Source organism: Chlorocebus sabaeus, chromosome X, assembly GCF_047675955.1.
Source record: "Chlorocebus sabaeus isolate Y175 chromosome X, mChlSab1.0.hap1, whole genome shotgun sequence".
NCBI lineage: Eukaryota > Metazoa > Chordata > Mammalia > Primates > Cercopithecidae > Chlorocebus > Chlorocebus sabaeus.
Window position 1 is genome coordinate 71,913,317 of NC_132933.1, and position 13,786 is coordinate 71,927,102.

Here is a 13,786-nt window from a genome sequence, read left to right on the forward strand (position 1 = left end):
ATCAGATCAGTTTTGTTCTTTCTTAAAATGGCCATATTATCTTTTATCTCTTGTATCATTCATATATATATATACACACACACATATATATATACACATATTTAGATTTTTTGAATTGTGTTTCAACTTTCTCCTGAATGTTGATGGTCTTCTTTCCTATCTATGTTCTGAATTCAATTTTTGACATTTGATCCATTTCAGCCTAGTCAAGAACTATTGCTGGATAACTAGTGTGTGGTCATTTGGTGGTAATCAGACACTCTGGCTTTTACAGTTGTTAACATTCTTGCACTGGTTAATTCTCATCTTTGCATCCTGATGTTGCTTTAAGTTTTGAAATTCCTTTCTTTTGGATGGGTTTATTTGCTTTGATCATCTTTGATACCCTTGTGGTTCTGATTGTGGTATAAGGTAGGTTCAGTCTATTGGCCTTGATTTTAGAAGTCTTCAAGGGGCCAAGTTTCTGTTCAGCACTTCTGGGATTCATGCTCTAATTCTGGCGGCAGGTATGAGGCCCACAGGATTATTCTCTGTCCCCTTGAGCTTAGGAAGCTACTACACTGGAGGGGACGAGGTGTTCCCTGTCTGCCGGCCACAGCACTCCCATGGGGGTGGTGCTGGCCAAAGTGCTTCACTGGGGTGGTGGTAATGAAATCTCTATGCTTGATCACAGCAGGTTACATGTGCCTCAGCTGGGGTATTGCATCAGTGGGAGAATATGGTGGCATCTCTGCATGCATTCATGCTGGCAGCAGTGGTGTGGTAAGAGTGGGGCACCAGTTGGGGCAAGGTTTCAGCGTCTGTGCATGCACTTGCACTAATAGCCATGGCAGCAGGTGGGGTTGGGCCATGGATGTGTACATGCTGTTAAAGTGGTGGTGGGGGGCGGGGGCTGCAACAGGGAGAGGCTATGGGTGGACTTGTCATATCAGCAGGGGCTGATTTGTTGGTGCTCTCTGAGGGGTAGGGATGGTGTGTCAGTGAAGGAACTATGAGGAGGGTCCCCTGGAAGCACCATGGTTGGACATCAGAGGCTGTGCTACAAGTGAGTGTGACTAGGCTGTGACCGCAGGAGAGGCTGGTTGGCAGGGGGCTGATCAGATGGAACTGGCTCTGTCCCACAGGCAAGATTACACTACTCTGTGTAGGCTCAACAGCCATCCAAAGGATAAAGCCACATAGAGGAGTTGGCAAGCCTCAGATGGTGAACAACACTGGCCATGTTCCACTTCAGCCATTCTTGTGCCAAATCCTCTGATCTCCACACAGACGGGGAGTCCTCTTTTTGCTACCTCTCTAAGCAACTCTCCTTGCGAGCTCAAGTGTCTGTGGTCATGGGGTGTCCTGTAGCTAGGATTCCAGAGGTCTGTGGTGAAAGCAGACCGCTGCTCACCTGTTCCACTTACTCCTTCCCCAGGAGTCACTGGGGGCCAGGAATGGGTGCCAGTGCTGGACAGACCTGTGCAGAGTTCCCAGCTTCCTCCACCTACACTCTGGTATCTGTGTCCTCTCCCCATTCACCCTCAGTGCCTTCCCTTCGATGATCTGCTCAAAGTGTGCCAGTTTTCCCAATGATTCCGTCTCTCAGTGGTTCTCACAGCTGCATCTAGTCATCCATCTTGTCTCTCTCTGCCTGATTTTAGTAATTTTCTAGAAAAGGAAATTAAATATTTTCTGATTTTGCAAATTGTTAAAAATCAGAAAGGTAGCTTAATGAAAATAAGCACAATCTTTATACATCTCCAAGGACTATTACACTGGGTATTCAAAATGCCTAAGGATCACTGCCTTACTACTTTTTCCCACAATCCTAGAAAATATGTGTGTGCTACCATAGCACTACTATTTTATATCCTCTGAAAGTAGTGAAAACACAAGGGTACTTCTTACCTCTATTTTAGGTTTATTTTCTTTCCTATATATTGTAATTTTAATTGTCTTAAAATATGTGTGAAAAGTAGATAAATGCAAATCAAAATGTCAATGAGATACCATCTCATGCCAGTTAGAATGGTGATCATTAAAAAGTCAGGAAACAATAGATGCTGGCAAGACTGTGAAGAAATAGGAAGGCTTTTACACTGTTAGTGGGAGTGTAAATTAGTTCAACCATTGTGGAAGACAGTGCGGTGATTCCCCAAGGATCTAGAACTAGAAATACCATTTGACCCAGCAATCTCATTACTGGGTATATATCAAAAGGATTACAAATCATTCTACTATAAAGATACATGCATGCATATGTTACTGCAGCACTATTCACAATAGCAAAGACTTGGAACCAACCCAAATGCCCATCAATGATAAACTGGATAAAGAAAATGTGGCACATATACACCATGGAATACTATGCAGCCATAAAAAAAGGATGAGTTCATGTCCTTTGCAGGGACATGAATGAAGCTGGAAACCATCATTTTCAGCAAACTAACACAGGAACAGAAAAACCAAACACCACAGGTTCTCACTCATAAGTGGGAGTTGAACAATGAGAACACATGGGCATAGGGAAGGGAACATCACACACCAGGGCCTGTTGGGAGTGGGGGGCAAGAGGAAGAATAGCATTAGGAAAAATACCTAATGTAGATGACGGGTTGATGGGTGCAGCAAACCACCATGGCATGTGTATACATATGTAACAAACCTGCACATTCTGCACATGTATCTCAGAACTTAAATTATATTTTTAAAAAAGTGTGAATTCTTTACAATTCTATTTTTGGGAGTTTTGCTTTAAGTTTGGGGGATGAAATCAACAACACTAAATAACTATATATGTATGTATTAATAAATGCATAAACACATCATCATCATTATCATCATTACCATCAGTGGCAAAAGGTCTTATGAGGGGCTTGAAATCTTTAAAACTCAACACACTCAATTTTGAGATAAACAAACTGAGGCCCAAAGAGGAAGACTTGTCAAAGGTAAAAGAAATAGCAAATGTCAGAGTCTGGACTAGCATTCAGCATTTCCACTGCAAAGTATAGCAGTTCTGAACAGCCACTAAAAGTATTCCCAATGATTTTTAATATTTGCTCACAAAACTATGGATAGGCTTTGAATAAAGCCTATACAGACATATTTATTTCAATTATCCCTCATATGATTTAATCCACAGGAAATTTTTTTCTTAATCCTTGGCAAACTGTGGATGAGCAAAAAGGAACAGAATGCATTTAACAATTTCAAGGCTGATAACCCAGGTAGAAAGGAAATAAAAATTTATACAGTGTCTGATAACCCAGGTAGAAAGGAAACAAAATTCATACAGTGTCTTAGCAATACGATGTGGGAGTAGGTTGGTCTAAAAATGAAGCTGCAAATCAAGCACATGAGAGTAAAATTGGCTTCACTAATAAGAGAACAAAGGAAGCCACAGGTGATAATGTTATAAGGTAAATGGAATGCCACAGAATGCTATGTACGCTCTATGGGAATCACTCAGCAAAAGCATGTAATTATTGGTTGAAAGCCAATTAGAAGTATGAAGTAAAGCATGATTACTGTTGCTATGCTTGTATCCAAGCAGAAATACATTATGATTAGGCAAATAAAAAAGTGTACCATGTAAGTGCAAAAAATGGAGGCTACGTTTTCCAACTATCAGCTTTACTGAGCACATGAAATTAAACATCAATCTTCTCTCAAAATGCCAGACAGCATTCTTTCTTCCCGAATATACTGGACCAGACTTCTCCACTATGTTTATAAAATAAACTAATTTTAATATTTTCTAAGACAAATGTAAAATGATAAATAATCATATATGCACTCATTTAATTCAAAAAATACTATCTACTATGTGCCAGAGATTGTACAAAGAACTGGGACATATTGGTATAAATGATAACATGTTCAAAAGCTAAATATAAATGACATGAAAACTATCTTTTGTTTCTCAACAGGATGGATTTGAATCCCAGTTCTGCCCCTTACTAATTGAGTGGCACTAGATAAGTCATTTACTTACCGTGAATCATAGTTCTATCAACTGTAAAATGGGAATACTAATAACAACCTTTTAAGAAATCTGTGAGAATTAAATTAGATAACATATGAAAAGTGCCTAACATGGTGCTTGGTACACTGTGGAAAATTAAATGTTAGCAAAAATGTTCTAAATGAAATGACTTGATGTTGCTATGTTCTTTCTTTACAGGTTTCTTAAGGCTAAGCATGAGTGAAGAATGTGTCAAATGTTTTATTACTATTGTTATTATTTTAATTTTTGTGGGTACATGCTCAAAAGAAAGGAAATGAATATATCAAAAAGATATGTGCGCTCCTTTGTTTGCTGCAGCATTATTTACAATACCTAAGATTTGGAATGTGTCAAAACTTGATGAATTTTTTTTTTTTTTGGCCAAGATGATGACTTTAGCCTCCTCTGAGCAGGTCATTATGTTTATATTCATTCCCACTTTAATATAAGTGTATTTATTCACATAAAAACTTTGTTCTCAATGTTCTTTGTGCCCTCTGTACTCAAAGACTACTTAACAATAGTAGTCATCACTGAATAGTAATTTTTTTATTTTATAATTGTCACATGGTAATGGATAGAGGTAAGTTTTGCTATTGTTTAATTGGATGTAAATTATAGACATCCTAAGTATAATTATTGACTGTTATTTGTGTTGACAGTGGATATTGTAAAAGAGATTCACGTAGGAATTGAGGTATTAGATTAGAAGTTCTCTACAAGTTGCTCTGATAGTATGATATCATAGAATGGTTGCACTGTATCAACATATATAAAGACCTATTTATATATCTCTGGGTCTAGAGGCAGCCAAAGACATCTTGAATTGTTTTATTTTAAAAACTAAATTTAATAATGTGCCTATAGATGGTGGTAATATCTGAGTATTTTTATATCATGCTACTTTAATTAGGTTACCATTTTGGCTAAAAGAGAAGCATTATAGGACAAGTTAAAAAAGAACCACTGTACTAGAAGAAACTAGTAAGATGCTCTTTTTGAATTTGCATGCTTGCATATTCATTTGACACTGATACAAAGCACTGTGTACTCATAGACACATAGTAGGACATTTCACAAATGTTGAAGTTAAGCAATTGCAGTGAATACTGTGCACTTAATACATATAAACTCAAGATTACATATGTATATATATACCAAATTATTTCATTTATCAAATTATAGAATTACATATATTATATATTAAGATATTCACATATTTAGAGTTAAGAAAATACAATGTATTCCTTTAACTATACATTCTTCCACATAGTGCTTTTCTCCTTAGAGAATACATACTAAATCTGTGAATTCTGACCAGGCATTAAAGATTACAAAAGTCCAGAAGGGGCCTTTTATCATGATTTGTCCTTCTTTTGAGAGGAATTTCCCTATGGGGGCTTACATTTCAATTGATTTTATATGCAGACCATAAATATCAAATAAGAAACCACCCAATACACAGAATAGAAGAAGAGGGAGAAAGGAGACTTAGCAGGAGGAAAGTTGGAAGCGTAAAGAGAAGAGATTTAAAAAGCTAACAATGTAGTCAGTTTCCTACAAATAAAAAAAAATCAAGAGCTTCTCCTTTAAACAGTGTTTCTCAGCTTTTTTGAAAATTAATGGGCAAAGCAGTAAAAACCGTGATTGAACAGCATTTATGGGCGTAACACAGTGGTCTGTTCTACTGCAGTCAGAAAGATACAGAAAATTTTAGCTACACAAGACTTACAAGGTAATCCAGCAATTCTCAAACATTTGCTCTCAGGACTTCTTTACATTCAAATCTTATTGAGAAGCCCAAAGAGCTTTTGTTTAAAACTGATAATAACTGTTCAATCAATATGAATTTATTTAAAAATAGTAACAAAAATCCATTATTATGTATAACATTTTATGAAAAATATTCATATATCTAAAAACAGTAATAAGAGTGATATTTTTCTAATTTTGCAAATCCCCTTAATGTTTAGCTTAATAGAGAACAGCTAGGTTCTCAATCTGCTTCTGCTTTCAGTCTGTTGTGACATAACACATCTTATAACCTTTGAAAAACTCTGCTTTACACAAAAAAAAGAATGCGAATGAAAATGGAAAATAATTTTGTAGAATTATTAGGAAAATCATTTTATCTCACAGACACTCATAAGAGTCTCAGAAGTTTTTCTGATCTTTCTACAAGGGAAGAAACAACTTCTTTTTTGAGTTTATATGCACAGAGTATTTTAAACACCATGTACATGAATACAAAACAAAGCAATCAAATATTATTGCTGTATACATGGACTTAATATATTGCTTATTTTTGTTACATAAACTCTTAATAAGTAGGATTAAGTGTATCTTGATCTGCTATAGCAAGCACTGTCATCTAACAAGCAGAAGAACTCATCTCACTCTCACTAGGTGACTAGCAAACCTTCTCTCAATCTGTGTGTCATGCTGATGTATGAACCAAAATCAATACCTACAATTGGCTGCCTGCCTGTGAAAAGTAATCAAGCAAAGTAGAGAATCTCCAAATGGTATAAAGACATAAGATAATATTTTATATATAAGAAAATAATTATGCAATAAGCTTTTCTCTAGTTTAGTCATAAGACCATTATAGGACTTGAGTGTCCACAGCACTCTTCCTCAGCCTAATTATCTGACATTTCATTTCTGGAATTTTAAGTAAATATTTGATCTCATAATTTTGAGTGGCATTATTCCCCAACGTGGCAAAAATGTGCCACATAACTGCTGGTATTTCCTGTCTGTGCTAGCAACACGTTGCCTCCTTATGCTGCCTGCCCCTTCCTTCCTTACCCATAGTGGCATTGTGCTGAAAAAAAAATAGACATTATCTAAATTAAAAACTTTTCATCAAAAGACACCATTAAGAAAATATTTAAACTACAGACTAGGAGAAATATTTGTAAAACATATATCTGAGAAAGGACTGGAATCCAGAATGTATAAAGAATTCTTCCAATAATTATAGAAAGACCCAATATAAAATGGACAAAAGCACCAAGAAACTAGGAAAAAGAAGAACAAATCAAACCTGAAGTTAATAGAATAAAAGAAATAACAAAAATCAAAAGAGAATTAAATGAAATGGAGAAAAAAATACAAAGAATCAATAAAACAAAGATTTGGTTTTTTAAAAAATAAAAAAATTGATAAATCACTAGCTAGACTAAGCAGGAAAATAGAAAATCCATATAAACATAATCAGAAATCAAAATGAGACATTACAAGTGATGCAACAGAAATACAAAAGATCATCAGAAACAATTACAAACAACTATATAGTCATAAACTAGAAAACCCAGAGAAAATGAATAAGCTACTAGAAACAGACAATCTCCCAAGGCTGAACCAGGAAGAAATAGAACTCCTGAGCGGATCAATCAATAATGAGTAGCAAGATTGAATCAGTGATAAAAAATCTCCCAATAAAAAAATGGCTGAGAAACAGATGGATTTATGGCAAAATTCTACCAAACATGCAAAGAGTAATTAACACCAATACTTCTGAAACTACTCTAAAAAAAGTCAAGCAGGAGGAAATTCTCTTTAACTTATTCTACATGGTCAGTATCACCCTGATACCACAACCAGACAAGGACACAAGGAAAAAAGAAAACTACAGACCAATATCCCTGAGGAACATAGATACAAACATTCTCATCAAAGTACTAGCAAGCAGAATCAAATAGCACATCAAAAAGATAATACACCATGATCAGGTGGGATTTACCCCGGGGATGTTATGTTTCAACATGTGCAAATCAATAAATATGATGTATTACATAAACAGAATTAAGGACAAAAATTTTATGATCATCTAAATAGAGAAACAGCACTCAATAAAATTTAGCACCCCTTTACGAGAAATATCCTCAACAAACTAGGCATAAAAGAAACATACTTCAACATAATAAAGGCTATATATGACAAGGCCACAGTCAACATCTTACTTAATGGAGAAAAGTTTAGAGCATTTTCTCTGTGAACTAAAACAAGCCAAGGATGCCCACTTTCACCACTCTATTCAACATAGCACTAGAAGTCCTTGCCAGAGCAATCAGCAAAGAAGAAAAAAAAAAAGCATTTAAATTGAAAGAGAAGAAGTCAAATTATTCCCATTAACTGATGATATGTTTTGATCCAGAAATATCTGAAGACTCCAACAAAAATACTCTTAAATTTGATCAATATATTTAGTAAAGTTTTAGGACACACAATTGACTCAGTAGCATTTCTGTACACCAATAATGATCTAACCAAGGACCTAATCAAGAAGGTGATCTCATTTACAACACATTTTTTTTTAAACTTAGGAATATATTTAACCAAGGATGTGAAAGACCTCTACAAGGAGAACTACAAAACACTGATGACAGAAATCAGAGACAACATCAACAAATGGAAAAATCCATGCTTATGGATTGGAATAGCCAATATTGTTAAAATAATTGCACTTCCCAAAGCAAACTACAGATTTAATGCAATCCCTATCAAATTACCAGCATTGTTTTACACAGAATTAGAAAAAAATCCTAAAATTAATATAGACGGAAAAAAAAAGACAAAATAGCCAAAGCAATCCTGAGCAAAAACAACAAAGCTGGAGACATCACATTATCTGACTTCAAATCATATTGCCAGGCTATAGTAACCCAAACAGCAAGCTACTGGCATTAAAATAGACACATAGAAAAGTTGAATAGAATGGAGAACCCAGAAATAAGGTTACATACTTACAATGTACTTATCTTTGGCAAAGTCAACAAAAATATACACTGAAGAAATGGCATCCTATTCAATAAATGGTGTGGAAAAAATCTGCCATGTGCAGACATTAGCCACGTGCAGAAAAATGAAACTGGACACATACCTCTCACCATATAAAATATTAACTCAAGATGAACTAAAGTCTTAAATGTAAGCCTTGGAACTACAAATATCCTAGAAGGAAATCTAGGAAAACTCTCCTGGACATTGGCCTAGGCAAAGAATTTATAACCAAGACCTAAAAAGCAAATAAAAGAAAACCAAAAATAGACAAATGGGACTTAATTAAACTAAAAAGCTTTTCCATAGCAAAAGAAACAATCAATAAAGTAAACAGCCAAACTATAGAATGGAAGAAAATTTTTGCAAACTATATATCTGACCAAGGGTTAATATCCAGAATCTACAGGAAACTCAAACAACTGTACAAGAAAACAATAAATAATCCCATTAAAAAGTGGGCAAAAGACATCAATAGGTACTTTCTAAAGGAGACATACAGGTGTCCAACAAACATGAAGATATGCTCAACATTACGAATCATCAAAGTAATGCAAATCAAAACCACAATTAGATATCATCTGATACCAGTTAAAATGGCTATTATTAAAAAGTCTAAAAACAGCAGATGTTGGTGAGGATATTGAGAAAAAGAAATGCTTATACACTTTTGGTGGGGATGTAAATTAGTACAACATTTTTGGAAAACAGTATGGAGATTTTCCAAAGGATTAAAAAATGACTAAAAATGGAATGATCATTTGATCCAGCAATCCTGCTACCGGGTATATATGCAAAGAAAAGAAATCATTATATCAAAAAGATGTCCACACTTGTATGTTTATAGCAGCATGATTCATGATTGCAAAGTTATGGAATTAACCTAAGCACTCATCAACAGACGATTAGATAAAGAAAATATTTTATGATATCATGCATGTCCTTTGCAGCATCATAAAGGGAACTGGAGGTCATTGTACTAAGTGAAATAACTCAGAAACAGAACTCAAATACTGCACGTTCTCACTTATAAGTGGGAGCTAAACAAAGGGTACACCTGGACATACAGAGTGTAACAATGACACGTGAGACTATAAAATGTGGGAGAGTGGAAGGGGATTGAGGATTGAAAATTATTTATTGGGTGCATTGTTCACTATTGGGGTAATGGATACACTAAAAGCCTAAACTTCACCAGTATGCAATACACACATGTAAGAAAACTGCATTTGTACTCCCTAAATATATAATAAATTAATTAAAATAATAAAATGTGCAAAAATTTGAACAGACACTTCATAAAAAATGAGAAGAATGATCAATAACAAAAAATTATCTACAAAATATTTATCAAAAGACTTAAAAATAAAATCACAGTGAAATACTACTAGAATTTACCAGAATGGCAAAAATTAAAGTCTGATAGTACAAAATGTTAACAAGGAATTAAAGCAACTGAAAGTGAAACTGGGAGTATAAAGTGATACAATCACTTTGAAACAATTTCTGGCAGATTCTTATAAAGTGAAATATATGTTCAACCTGTAATCCAGAAATTTCACCACTAAATATTTACATAAGAGAAATAAAAGCATACATTTATAGAAAGACTTGTACAAGAATAATCACTGAAGATTACTCGTAATAGTTCAAAACCGGAAACAGGGCAGGCATCTATCAACATAAGAATAGATAAACTGTGACATGCTCATACAATTGAGGGAGATTAATTTTTTTTAACTACCAATAGACACGACATAGAAGAATCCCAAAAACATTATGTTGAAAGAAGTTTTACACAAATGAATGCACACCTATGATTCTATTTATATGAAGAAGAGTTTACAAATTTTGTGTAAAGGGCTAGATAGTAAATATTTAAACTTTATGGGTCATTAAGTAATTGTAACTACTTAAATCACCTATTGTATTAAGAAAGCAGTTGTAGACAATAGGTAAAAAAATAAGCATGGCTGTGTTTCAATAAAACTTTATTTATAAAAACAGGTAGTGGACTGGATTTGGACCACGGGTCATAGTTTGATGACTCCTGATATAGAACAAGCAAAACCAATATATGACAGAATAAAATTAGAACAATGATTGCCTCTGAGGAATATGCAGGTACAGATTTACTGAGAAAGTTAACAGAGGAACTTCATGGGATCAATGCATTTGTTAGAACACATGGAATAATATATTCAAGAATTGTGTTTTTCAAATCACGTAAGTTTTACCTCTATGATAGGCAATTCTAAGATGATGTCTAAAATTGATTTCCTCTGGAGAACATGCCCTATGTGATTCCAGGGAATATGAATATAATGGATTTTACTTTCCTGATTAGGTTGTGTTATATGTCACAGTTGACTTTAAGAAAAAGAGACTGTATGGGCCAACCTGACCTAATCACATGATCCCTTTAAATCTAGGTCTAGATGTCAGAAACAAAGAAGTCAGATAAATTTAAAGTGTGAGAGAGATTCAGTACAAGGGAGGTTTATGGTTGCTAGATGAAGAGGGGCACATCTAAAGGGAGCCACATGGTAAGTAATATGGATGGTGGTATTCAAGAGATAAGAATAGCCCCTGCCTGATAGCTAGCAAGAAAACAGGAACTTCCATTCAATAGTCAAAAATGGTTTAGCATATGTGAATCAACAAATGTGACTCACAACATAAAATGCATCCAAATTGAAAAAATAAATTAAAATTGTCCCTCTTTGCAGATGACATGATCTTACATCTAGAAAAACCTTAAGACTTCACCAAAACAAAACAAAACAAAACAAACAAACAAAAACCTCTTGTGTCTGATAAACAAATTCAGTAAAGTTGCAGGATACAAAATCAACATACAATAATCAGTAACATATTTATATACCAATAGTGAACTGACAAAGAAAGAAATCAAGAAGGCAATCCAATTTGCAATGGCTACAAGAATATAACTAGGAATAAATTTAACCAAGGAGATGAAAGACCTCTACAAGAAAAACTACAAAACACTGATGAAATAAATTGAAGAGGACACAAACAAATAGAAATACATCCCATGCTCATGGATTAGCAGAATTAATATTGTAAAAATGGCCATACTACCCAAAGAAACCTACAGATTCAATGCAATTCTTATAAAAAACTGATGTAATTTTTCACAGAAATAGAAAAGAAATCTTTAAAACTTTGTACAAAACCAAAAAAAAAAAAAAAAAAAAAAAAGCCTAAATAGCCATACCAATTCTGAATAGAAAAAATAAAACTGGAGGCACCACATTGAGTGAATTCAAAATATATGAAAAGCCTATAGTAACCAAAATAGTATGACATTGTTATAAAAAAAGACACATAAACCAACAGAACGGAATTGAGAACACAGAAATAAATCTACATATTTACATCCAACTGATTTTTGACTAAGGTGCCAAAAGCATGCATTGGGGAATCGAGACATTCTTCAATAAAGAGTACTGAGAAAAATGGATATTCATATGCAGGACAATGAAACTAGGCCCTTATCTCTCACCATACACAAAAATCAACTCAAGATAGATTTAAAAGTTTAAAAGTGAAACCCCAAAGTATACAACAACTAGAATAATATATAGGGGAAATACTTCAAAGATTGGCCTAGAGAAAGATTTTATGGCTAAGATGTCAAAAGCATAGGCAGCTAAAACATAGAGAATTGGAACTACATTAAACTAAAAAGCTTTTACACAGCAAAGGAAACAATCAACAGAGTAAAGAGAAAAGCCGCATAATAGGAGGGATCATTTGCAACTCTGACATTCATCTGACAATGGATTAATATCTAGAATACATAGGAAATTCAAACAACTCAAGTAAAAACACTAATAATCTCATTAAAAATTGGGAAAAAAATACATGAATATACATTTCTCAAAAGAATAAATACTAATGGCCAACAAGTATGAAAAAAATGCTTAATTATGATTCATCATCAGGAAAATGCAAATCAAAACCACAATGAGATATCCTCTTACTCCAGTTAAAATGGCTATTACTGAAAAGTCGAAAAACAACAAATGCTGGTGAGGATGAAGAGAGAGACTCTTATACACTACAGAGGGAAATATAAATTGGTACAGCCACTCTGAAAAATGGTATGGAGATTTCTCAAAGAATTAAAAGTAAAACTACCCTATGTTTCAGCATTCCTACTACTGGATATATATCCCGGGGGGAAAATCAGTATATCAAATAACTGCACAGACATTGGCAAGGATGCATAGAAAAGGGAATGCTTCTACACTGTTGGTGGTAATGTAAATTAGAACAAACTATGGAAAACAGTATGAAAATTTATCAGAAACCTACAAAAAGGACTACCCTTGAACTCAACATTCCCACTACTGGGTATCTACCCAAAGGAAAATAAGTCAATTTTTTTTTTAAATCGAAAAGACACTTGCACTGGTATGTTCATTGCAGCACTATTCACAATAGCAAAGTTATAGAACCAACCTAATTATTCATTAACTAATGATAAAATAAAGAAAATGTGGTATATATCTACCATGTAATACTACTCAGTTATAAACAAGAATGAATGAATGTTGCAACAACATGGATGGAACTGGAGGCTATTATCTTTAGTATGGAAAGTTAAAACCCGCATGTTCTCACTTATATGTGGGAGCAAAACAATGGGTACACACTTACAAACAAGTGGAATAACAGACATTGTACACTCCAAAAGGTAGGAGAGTGGGAGGGATGAGGGATGGAATACTACCTGTTGGGTATAAAGTACAGTATTCAGGTGAGGGGTACACTAAAAGCCTAGATTTCACCACTACACAATATATCCATGTAACATAACTGTACTTGTACCCCTAAATCTATAAAAATAAAAATTAAATTGAAAAAGACAGCTGCACTCTCATGTTTATTACAGCACTACTCACAACAGAAAATATATGGAATCAATGTGTCAATCAACAAATTGATTAAAAAACTGTGATATATATACACAATGGAATACTA